Raw genomic sequence first — 12497 nt, 5'->3', positions numbered from 1 at the left:
GTTACATGGGAATGTGGAGGTTCAATTTGTTCAGGCTCATCCACCCAAGTGTCTCTATCCTAGGTCTTAGGGTTCCACTCTTTTCCCCTCAGGGCTCCTAAATCCTGATTTTGCAAAGGCGACCTATTGAGGAGATATATTCAGTCCCCTTTTTGTTCTGCTAACCTAATAATTAAATCCTCAGCCTGATTTTCAGCAGAGCCTGCCTTGCTGCTACAAAAATGAAGATCTCTTAAAATGCTACCATGGAGGCCTTCTGATTTGATAGAATGTTTTGAGTTGATCATTGGCTATCTTGTATATTTTATTTATATTTTTTAAGGTTTTAAAAGAAACTAATGGAAGCCAGCCAACTCCACAATCCCATGATAATCTCTGTTCTAGTACCATTCAAGTACCACAGGCCAAGGCTTCACTGGTAACTGTACCTTCTCCCCTTCCACCACCCTGAGACTCTAGGAATTGTGTCACTACTGCAGGCCAGGAGTAGGCCAGGCTAGGAGGCCTACATCAGCAATACAGCCCTTATCCCCATCTAACTGAGAAGACGTCCCAATCCAGATCCCATCCTGAGGGTCTGCTTTCTAGGGTCACTTGCAAAACCAGCTATCTTAGTCCAGGTTCCCCCAGAAAGCAGAGCTTGAGCCGGGGATTGTGTACGGGAGTTTACTTTAGAGAGTGATTCCAGGGAACAGGAGTGGGGGCTGGGGAGAGTGAACCAGGGGAGGAGGTCAAGCAGATGCAAAAGAGTGCTCTCCTTTTGGTCACCCTGAGGGCAGAGGGGGCTCCCTTCCATCAGGACCCTCGAAGAAGCCTTGCAGAATTTGCCTCAGAATTCCCCACCTCAGTGATAGAAGAGGACAGCATTTATCCACACCTTTTTACTCACTGGTCAAGAATGTGGACTCCTTTGCATACCCAGGCTGCCCATATCTGGGTAACGGCAGGTTCCCACAAGCGTCTGAGCTGTGATCAAAAAGTCCCAGGGCAAAAAGTGAGAGATTTGTGGTGCAGTGGAGACCTGGTGCTGTCAGGTTATACCTGTTTACAGCTGGTTTCTGTAGCGAGGACTGGAGAAAAAGTGAGCTGAATGGATGTGAAGCGGGGCACAACAGGTGTCCAATACAGGTGGCGAACTCACCTTTAAAAGCTATCTAAGAACCTCTGGGCCAGGAACAAAAGAAGGAAAAAATTTGAAGAAATTTCCACATATCTTACAAAGTAGGTTTTCGTTTTATATGTCAACCTATTAGCCGTTATTAAAAATAAATTTTGCTGTCTTTTACCAAAATGAAACTCACATATTATTCCTCAGATAAATGCTTTTGCATAGAAACAACTGAGCCAGAATTTAAAAGTAATGAAATATCACTAATCCTTTGCAAACTGACTCTATCTATAATCAAATTAAAAGACAACTCTACTTCATGATAGCGCCAAATTAGAAAAAGATGAGAAAAATCCTAGGTTTACTTTGTTTAGAATGTGTTTGAGTCAGGGAAACAGTATCAGCCTTTTTTATTACATGAAATAATACTGATTTTTCTCCCTAGTCAGGGTCCATTTTCTCCTTTCTAGGCCTGAGGGTGGCCATCTGTTTCTTCCATACTTCTGTCTAGCATTGCAAACAATCTAGCATAAATTCTCTGGATTCCAGAACCGTGAAGGTGATAACTTTGCACAGTGCCAAAGGGAATTACATATTTGTAAATGCAGAAAGAATTTTATACTGTGAACTTTTTGGGGATTATTGCGTCGTTATTAAATGAGTTAATGCCTGTAAAGCATTTAGAACAGTGCCAAGCACATAAGAGGTCAATAAATGTTAGCATTATCATGATTGTGATCGTCATCATCATTACAAAGCAGCAGCCAAATCTAACACATAAGCATGAGTTTGGGCGTCAGAAGACCTGGTTTGTAGTCCTGATTTTATCAGTTATCAGTCTTGTGGCTTTGGTAAAGCCATTTAACCTCTCTGAGACTCAGAGTTCTTATCTCTAGAGGAGGGATAATAAATTCCATTTCAGGGTATTGCCATGAGGATGAAATGAGATGATAATTTGTGGATTTCAAAGTGCCATACCAGGATAGGCATTTCCAACACATCGTTAGTTCTGACCAGCTCTCTCGTCACTGTTGATGCTGGTGGCTAAGAGCAGGGACCTGGATTCTGCAAAACCCTAAATAACTCTGTTGTATGTAATGGCGTTTATTCCCCTCACCCTTCTGACTCTTGATTTCATGTGTAATATATACTTCTTTGAATTCCATTTATTTATGTGGTACCTCCACCTCTCCAGACGACAACAGTATCTATATCTTTACTTCCAGAATTCCTCCCTTCCCACTGAAGCAGTCTGAGATCTAATTTTAAATAACCCAACAAATTGAAAGAATTATCACCTGTTTCTTTTCCTACATCTTTATTCTTTTTCGCACTTTCCATATTTTCCAGAATGAGAATGTAATTATAATCAGAAAAAATATTTAATGAAAAGAAAATTCAAAGGCCAGCATGCATTTCATTCACATATATGAATTTCTGACCAGAAATTTAAAGAGTAATTTATAAATCTCTGTAGATGAGTCAAACCAAGTATCATTTTTGAATGACACAAGTCTACACAATGCCCAACAAGAATACATTACAGTCAGTTTTTTATTTCTGTAAAGAAAAGAAATGACTTTTAGAGGGGCCGGCCCAGTGGCACAAGCGGTTAAGTGCACACGCTCTGCTGTGGCGGCCTGGGGTTCGCCGGTTTGGATCCCGGGCGCACACCAACGCACTGCTTGTCAAGCCATGCTGTGGCGGCGTCCCATATAAAGTGGAGGAAGATGGGCACAGATGTTAGCCCAGGGCCAGTCTTCCTCAGCAAAAAAAGAGGAGGATTGGCAGATGTTAGCTCAGGGCTGATCTTCCTCACAACAAAAACAAAAAAATGACTTTTAGAAATCACAAATGATACTTGGTTAGTTTTTCTTATGCAATGTGTAACTAAATCAGGCAGCTTACCACCCTAGTGAAAGGCTTTTCCCCCAAGTTTTGCTCAGGTTTTTAGACTGAATTATTCAGGAATAACCCTTTTTGTAAACTCCTGAGATGAACAAACAGTAAATATAAATTTGTAAAGGTCGATCCTTTTGGATTTCAACTGTCAACGCAGGAAATATAACCAGACGGCTAATAAAGAAGATGAGGAGGTGGCAGCAAGGCCTCACTCTGTGACACACTCTACTTGCCTTTCCCATGAGCCTCCTACAAGGCAACAGAGCACAGCCCGATCAGTTGAAATCGTATGAAGCAGAGATCCAGGCTCAAAATGAGGGCCAGCAAAGAAAAGATCCTGGAAAATCTGACAAGGCCAATGATCCAATTGAGCCTACAGCAATTATTAATAAAATATTTAGTATAACGGCTGGAAGGACTATTTCGATTCAAATCCTGTGGGATGAGCATTGAGACAAAACTTATAAAATTATATTCTTTGTCTATTCTTGGCTGGTTGTATGAAGAATTTATTTAGTTATCCTTTTGCCTCTATAACCAGACCTTTAAAATGAGAATGGCAAAAGCCATCAATTTACAATGGCTATAAGAAAATTTTTTGGAAAATGTGAATAATAATTTGTTTTTCAGAGTTTTTATGAAAGCACCTTAAAAGGTAAACTTAATGATCTAAGTGATCATGGGCTCTGGGGATCACAGACAAGTACATTATTATTTTAAATCTCAGCGTCCTTTTCTATAAAATAAGGGCACCAAAAATAATCACCTTACCGCATTTTAGTGGGTATTATATTAAGTAAAATAATGGCAAGTGATTAGAATGCTTAGTTATTGTTATTATTTACGTGGTCAGTAACATGTATTTGTTGACTACCATTTACAGACACCACAACAGAGGCCGGGGATAGAAGTAAGGCGCAGTCTCTGTCTTTAAAATGCTTGCTGCCTAATATATCAAAACATAGAGTTATTCTGTGGACACACTTGCTGTAGTTTTGAGTTATTGCTATGTGTGCACTTATGTGTGTGTATTCAAACATTTATTTGTGCATTTTTGTGATACCATATGTTGAAGTGTAGGAACTGGGACCCCCTAGAAAAATTAGGTTCCTCTCAATTTCTTTTGTCATTCACTAATGGAGAATTAGACCTTTGTCGTGGAGAAGCACTTCTACATTTCAGAATTTCCTTGCTGCTGGGTCAGAGATTTATAAACTCCCTCCCAATTTTTTTCACCAACTCATCTTGTAATCTTTAAATAATGACCCCTTCTATGTGGTCCTTCCACATTTAATTGAGGAATTAAATCAAACTTTGACGAAGCAAAGGATTAGTTAAATATCTTAGGATAAGATGTTTGTTGAATACCTCCTTCTGCATTGAAGTTGGCTTGACCTTAAGCAACCTGAAAATTTGCTGGAAGAAAATAAGTACATTCTACTAAGGATCTTTGAAATAGCACTTACTGTGAATATTAATCAAGGTGCTACTATACTGATTCTAGTAGATAGTGTCAAATGACTAAGACAGATCGTGTGCAAGGGTGTAGGTGGGTGGAGGGCGGGTGTGAAGAATTAATTGGGAAGTTAGCAAATGGCAGTTGCAGGAGAAGAAAGAGAGATACTATGCTCGAGTTAATTCTGCAACTTCGGGTATCTCTGGTATTTTTCTCCTGAGGAAATAATTTGAAAGGAGAACCAAATCAAGAATCTCTTCAAAGGATCGAAGAGCACATTGAGTTAATGCCTGTAAGAAAGAATTGCTACTGTGTAGATGAAATGCAAGTAGAAAGAAATAAACCTGTATCTATTTTTAGGGACTCTGTGATTTCACTTATTTCAGTAACAATTGTTCATGTATAATCTTGGAAGGAAAATGAACATGGCCTCTCAGTAGGAAGCAGAGCTCACTTGGAATGGTGTCTCTTGTGACTGTAATTAAAAAATCAGATACACATTTGTTTCATCTTTAAATAATATGGATGAATTACTGCATTGAAATTAAAGGGCTAAATATCTAGCCACACAGGCAAATAAAGCTACTATAAGAATTTTTCCACATAAACACAAAAGTATACAACTCATTTCAATGCCATGCTCTATTCTTAGAGTTAAAGCTGTTACAGAGTTGGAAATTAAGGGAAGGGAAGAGGTGCTCAGAAAGTTTCAAGTATCTTTTTAAAGAATGTCAATCAATTTAACAGATATGTGATTAAATTGTAATGTGGGATTTATAAGGGTCAAATCACAGAAAGGAAGATTTCTTAGTGATTTCTTCGAATATCTCCCTCATTTTACAGAAAAGAAAATTCTAAGGGAGAAAGATGAAATGACTCGCCGAAAGTCACACAGCTAGAGAAAAGCAGCTCCTGAGGCTTCGGGCTCATTTCCACACCCTAAATATTGGATACCCACATCAGATCATGCCTAGTGTGATGCTTGCCTACTGACTCCGAAAATCTAGGAGCTCTTATTCCTGGGCTCTTGAGATTTGTAACCCCAAAACCACATGGAGTGTTCAATGTGAAATATGTCGAGGTTATCAATCATGTTATCTTTATTAGTGAATTTTACTCTCTTAATTATATTTATGCCCGTTTGGGGGAAATATTATGCTAGTTTCCAAAGCTTTATTAGAAATAATTAACCAGAGTCCTTGAATCCTTTGTGGAAAGAACCAAGGCACAAATACTTAGGCTATTTAAATGTTTAATTAACTGTATCTGAGGAGCTACTTCCACGTGATGCTTGCACTTCAACCCCACTCCAGCCATAGTCTGCTTTAGTCAAATACACAGGGGGAATCATGGGCCACCTCCCCAAAGTGTGTAATATATTAAAGCCATAAGGGAAACCCAGAGGAGGGGAAGGATTCCTGGGATAGTGATGTCTTGACTGAGACGGAAAGCCCGCCATGGTGTCTCTGCTCCAACTCACAGGCCAACTCTGATGGGTAGTGATGGCCCAGTGCTGTGCAGAGTGATTCTGAGAGTGAGAAATAATTCCTGGTCGATTAGAGATGGAGGAGTGACTCTGTATACACCAAGTTTGACTTCTGCAGGCAGGGAAAGACAGAACATTACAGCCAGAGACAGGAGAGATGTCCCATAAGGCAGAGCTCTTTGATTCAAGGGACCACACTCCCTTCTTTTCAGAAGCGATCAGGAGACCAGAGAGTTGAGATAAGAAAGCTAGAGGGTGGATGACCTTAAATAACAGGTGAAAGTTCTGCCCTGAATAATTCCATACACAATTTTTTCCTTTTCTTCTTCCCTTCTTCCCTTCTTTCCTCTCTCTCTCCCTCTCCCTCTTTCCTTCTCTTTATTTATCATAAGAATGGACTTCTGCAACCATCTTGTTCTCAGAGGGATTTTTTTTTTTTAAGGCCAATCTGAGTTCTAAGGAGGTTACAGTCTAAAAGACAAAGACAGGAAAACCATATATTATAAAACTAATGAAAAACTAAGAAACAGACACCTTGGGCATAGGTATATATTGCAAATTTGAATATCTTAGTTCTAAGAGGAAAAATGGACAAATAAGGTATCAAGGACCACGCAAGTATGTAGCTTGAATTTGGAGTCTAAAGGACAATTGTGAGTTGAGAGCTCAGAATAACCACCCTTTCTGGCCCGCATCAGACCTACACCTTAGAGCTTTCTCCCAAGTTCTCTGGGGACTTTTGTGAACATGTAGTTCAACACATAGTGTTGTACTTCCATGGGAGCAATGGATTTTGCAGACACGGTCCACCACAGCTCCTTATAGAGTGGGCAGAATGGGAGAAAAGACTGCAGCAAGGGAAGAGCCTGCCCCCTGGGCTCTTTGGGATAGACTGCCCAGCTTAGCGAGGGCTCCGGTATAGTAGGGTGGTTAATGATGGGGCTTTACACTCAGCCAGGTGACAGTTTGACTTCCATGTCTGCCGCTCACTGGAAGGACAACTAGGGACAACTTATTTAAGCCCCATGAACTCTCATCTTTAAGAGGAACCTACTCGTAGGACTTTTGTGAGGATGAAATGAGCTGATTTATGCAAATGCTTTGCACAGACCCTGACACAATAAACAGGAGCTATTGCCATTTTTATTTCTCATTTACTTGAGTTTCTTGAATAGATAGTTTCATTCTTCACATTGTTGCTTCAAATATTTGCATGGATATTAGCAACCACTAATTGTATTACAATGGCCATATGCCTTACAAATTACTAGAGGATTAAGAAAATCAAAGAACGTGCATTGCAGATGGTCAAAGTTAGAAAATAAATTTTAAAAAAATAGTATGAGATGCTGAGATGACTGAAGAGCAAGTATTATTTATGCAACAAATGTGAGTGAACCAAATTAACCTACTTAAAGTCAAATACTCGCAGATTATATTAAAAATACACAATCCAACAACATATATTTTACAGGAGGCACATTAAAAACAACTTAGGAGTATAAAAAAATTAAATGGCAATATTGAAAACAGAACAAATAAAATTCAAGGATAAATTAAAAGTGGAGAAAACTCTACTTGTCAAAACATATGAAACAAAACTTTTTAAAATGCCGTAAAGCTCATATTCATACCAAGATGCTTTCAACAAACTTGAATTTTTTTACTTGCCAAGCAGAAAAAAAATACATATGGTTATATCTAAAATGAGTAGTACAATGGGTAGTTTGTTTAGTGGTCAGCAAACTCTTTCTGTAAAGAGCCAGATAGAAAAACATTTTAGGCTTTGCATGCCATGTATGGTCCCTGTTGAATATTCTTGTGTGTGTGTGTGTGTGTGAGTGTGTGTTTTAACAATCCTTTAGAAATATAAAAACTGTAATTAGCTCAAGTGCCATACAAAAACAGGCCATAGTTTGCTGACCCTTGATTTATATATATATATATATTTTTTGTGAGGAAGATCAGCCCTGAGCTAACATCTGTGCTAATCCTCCTCTTTTTGCTGAGGAAGACCGGCTCTGAGCTAACATCTATTGCCAATCCTCCTTCTCCCCCCACCCCCCAGTAGATAGTTGTATGCCATAGCTGCACATCCTTCTAGTTGCTGTATGTGGGACGCTGCCTCAGCATGGCCGGAGAAGCGGTGAGTCGGTGCGCGCCCGGGATCCGAACCCAGGCCGCCAGTAGCGAAGCACGTGCACTTAACCGCTAAGCCATGGGGCCGGCCCTTGATTTATATTTATAATCTATGAAAGTATTCATATTTTTCATATTATATTTAAGCAATTGGTATTATACTTATATTAATTACATTACAGGTATAATTTCCTACATCTTTTTTTTTTCAAAAGCATGTGGAACATTTATAAAAATTGACTAAAAATAGCAGACAAAAAAGAAATCTTACAGATTTCCTATGTCAAGTGGTTTGGGGATCCTGGGAGGTCCCCAAGATCCTTTCAGGGGGTCCTAGAGGCCAAACGTATTTTCATAATAATATGTGATGTTATTTGCTGTTTTCACTCTCACTCTCTTGTGTGGATACAGTGAAGTTTTCCAAAAACATCATGACATATTACATTTCAACAGATTGAGTGCAGAAGCAGAGATAAGAATCCAGCTCTCTTCTATTGAGTCAGACATTGGAAAAATTTGCAAAAATGTAAAACAATGCTACTTTTTCACTTAGTTTTTGTTTTGGAAAACATAATCATTTTCCATCAAAATCTGTTGTATATGTTAAGATGTAATGAGTATATTATGTTAAAAATAATTTATATATATTTTTAAAAATTTCTCACTTTCTAATTTGGTAAATATTGATAGATATAAACCAAAGCTCCAAGGGTCCTCTATAATTTTTAAGAATGTAAAGAGGTTCTGAGACCAAAAAGTTTGAGAACTGCAGTTGTAGAGAATAATTGTACAGGCTATATTATTTTACTACAATACAATGTATTTTACATATTAATTAGGTATATTTAGTCTTTGATAGTGGACTAGGTAAGCCCATAAACTTCTTTAATAATCAACCATCGCTTCTCACCACTAGGCTGTCTTCTATGCACCTAAGAAATAAACACAAAAAAACCCAGGGCAAAGTCATCACTTCCCAGCATCCTTTTTAAGGATTTTGAATAGAAGGGTTAGTCTACATAGAATGAGTCAGGGTCTAAGCTTCAACTAAAAAGAAAACGTCTAACTGGGCTGCAGAACTAGATTTGGGAGAATAGTGAACAGCTAACAGGGATAAACCACGGCAGTTATATTAATTCAAGATGGGAAGTGAAACCAAATGAGAGGCCTTCATTGCGTTTTTACTTGGATTAAGTGATTCCTCAACAACTGTACAAATGATGTTAACTTTCATTTTCAAATTTCAAGGAAGATATATTTGCTTTAAGACTGAAAGCAGCTTTTTAAATAACGGATAAAAGAAAAAAAAAACAGGTCTATTTTTCTCAAACCAGTTTAATAACTCGGGAAAGTTGTTAAAAAGTGTAAAAATAAATGCATTGTTTATAGATTTAATTTTTATTTGTTAAGTAAATTTTTAAGTGTGAAATATACTCAGAAAAGTATAAACTCAGTGTGTGCAGCTTGTGAATTTTCACAAAGTGATCATAGCTGAGTAAGCACCGCCCAGAACAAGACATGAAACACTACCATCATCGACGAAACTCTCCCCATCACTATACCCTCTCCTCCCCCAAACAACAGTTATCTGTAGTTCTAACACCATAAATTAGTTCTTCCTCTTTTAGACATTTATATAAATGGAATCATTCTTGTGTATTTTTTTGTATCTGACATTTTCCCTCAACATTATGTCTGGGAAATTCATGCACGTTGTTAGGTGTGGTGGTAATTTATTGGTTTTCATTGTTGTCAAGTATGTATTTCATTATATGAATTCCACAGCTTATTTATCCATTCTACTTTTTCATGAACAGTACATTTTTTTCTAGCTTTCAGCTGTTACAAATAGTTCTCTTGAGAGCGTTCTTCTACATGATTTTTTGGTGCATGTTTAAGGCATTTCTGTTGGGTATATATCTATAGATGGAATTGCTGGGTCATGTTCATATTTAACATTAGTACATACTTTAAATTTTCCAAGTAGTTGCAACAATTTACACTCCAAACAGCAGTTTATGAGAATTCTCATTGTTCTATCCTCCTCAACATCTTGGATTGTTAATTTTTAAAATTTTAACCATTCTAATGGCGATGTAGTGGCATCTTAATCGTTTTATTTTCCATTTCCCTATGTTTGAGGTTGAGCACTTTTTAAGATATTTATTAGCCAACTAAATATCCTCTTTTGTGAAGAGAATATTCCCATTCCTCCTCCGTGCCTTAGAAAAAATAGTGTTGTTCATTACTTAGTGCATTTAAAATTGGGTTGTCTGTATTTTTCTTATGGATTTGTAGTTCTTCATATACACCAAGTATGAGTCTGTTATTGTATATACACATTGCAGATATTTTCTAGCCATTTGTGACTTGCCTTTTCACTCTCTTAAGAGTTTTTTGGTAAACAATAATTCTTATTAATAGTAGTTCTTACAGTGCAACTTATCAATCTTTTCTTTTATGTTCTGCTTTTTATATTCTATTTGAGAAGTCTTTGCTGTCCTTAGATTGTAAAATAATCTCTTATGTTATTGTCTAGAAGCTACATTGCTTTAGCCTTCACATTTTGATAAGCAACCTAATTATAATTGATTTTTTTGTTTATAGTGTGAGGTAGTGATCAAGAATAACTTTGTCTTTCCATTCGGAAATCCAATTGACCAAGTATCATTTCTTGAAAAGACCATTTTTTCACTCTGAAATGCCACCTTTATTATAAATCAGGAATCCATATATGAGTAGGTCTCCTAGATTCTCTATTCTGTTCTATCGGTCTGTCTAACCTTGCACCATTACCACACTATTTTAATTATTATTCCTTTGTATTAATTTTTAATATATGTTAGTGTAAGTCCTTTAACTTTATTCTTCTAGAATATCTGGGCTAATCTTGGGCTAATTTTGGTCAGCTATTTGCCAGTATACTGCATTTCTATATAAATATTAGAATTAATTTGTCAATTTTCATTGAAATAAAAAGCTGCTGAGATTTTGATTGAGATTGCATTGAATCTATGGATCAATTTGGGGACAGTTGGCATCTTTAAAATAACAGCTCTTCTGATTCATGAAGAGTACATTTATTCCATTTACTTAGGTATTCTTTTTCTATCTCTCAATAATGTTTTGTGGTTTCCTACATGGAGGTTTTTAATATCTTTTGTTAAATTTATTCCTAATATTTGATATTTAGTGGTGCCAAGTGTTAATTTTGTCTTTAAATTACATTTTCTAATTGTTTATTTAGGAATGGTTTATTTAAAAATACTATTAGTTTTTGAATGTTGTGTCCAGCAAGCTTGCAGCATTCGCTTACCAAATAAAATAATTTATCTAATATTTTCTATATTCAAGTTGTCTACAAATAATAATCTTATTTCTTCCTTTCCAATTCTTATCCCTTTTATTTCTTTGTCTTGCCTTCTTGCACTAACTAGGCTATTTAGAAAAATGTTGAATACAAGTGGTGATGGGAGCATCCTTGTTCTATTCTTGCTCCCGGGGGAAAACTTTGAATATTTTACCATTAAGTTTGATATTTGCTGTAGGATTTTTGTAAATTTTTAAAAAAAATCAATTACAGAAGTTCCCGTATGTTTCTAGTTTGCTAAGAAATTTTTTCAATTAAATCATGAAAGGTTAATTTTGAAATACAGAGATGATCACATGATTCTTCTCTTTTATATTCTAAATGTACTAAGTACATCAATTGACTATATGTTAAATAAACATTATATTGCTGGAGTAACTTCTGAGTCATGATCTATTTCCTTTTTTATGTATAGTAAGATTCACTTTACTAATATTTTTAGTGAGATTTTGCAACTTTATTCATAATAGACAGTGGCCTGCATTTTTCTCTCTTGTAAATGTCCTTTTAGGTGTTTGTATGGAGGTCATGTTGGCCTTATAAAATGAATTGGAAGTGTTCTTTTTATTATTTCCTGTTTTTGTAAAATTTGGATAAATTCCCTGATAATGCCCTCTGGACCTTGAATTTCTTTGTAGGAAAGTTTTAAATTACAGATTCAATTTATTTATTAGATATAGAATTATAGAGATTTTCTTTTTGTGACAATTTCACAGACTTATGTCTTTCTAGGAATTTATCCATTTTTTTAACTTTTAAAATTTATTGGCAAAAAAAGTAATATCCTCTCATCTTTATAATGTCAGTAGGATCTAGTAATGTCTCCTTTTTTTAATCTCTGACAGTAATTTGTATTTTATTCTCAATCTTGCCAAAGCTTTATAAATTTTATTAATTTGCTAGCCTTTTGGCTTCTCCATTGAATATTTGTTTTCTAGTTTATTAATTTCTGCTTCTTTCTTCCTTCTATTTTTTCTTCCTTTCTTTCTCCTTTCTTCTTTATTGATTTCAGTTTTTTAAATTGACCAATATATGC

This window comes from Diceros bicornis, chromosome 3 (assembly GCF_020826845.1).
Source record: "Diceros bicornis minor isolate mBicDic1 chromosome 3, mDicBic1.mat.cur, whole genome shotgun sequence".
Lineage (NCBI taxonomy): Eukaryota > Metazoa > Chordata > Mammalia > Perissodactyla > Rhinocerotidae > Diceros > Diceros bicornis.
This window is presented reverse-complemented; position numbering follows the sequence as displayed.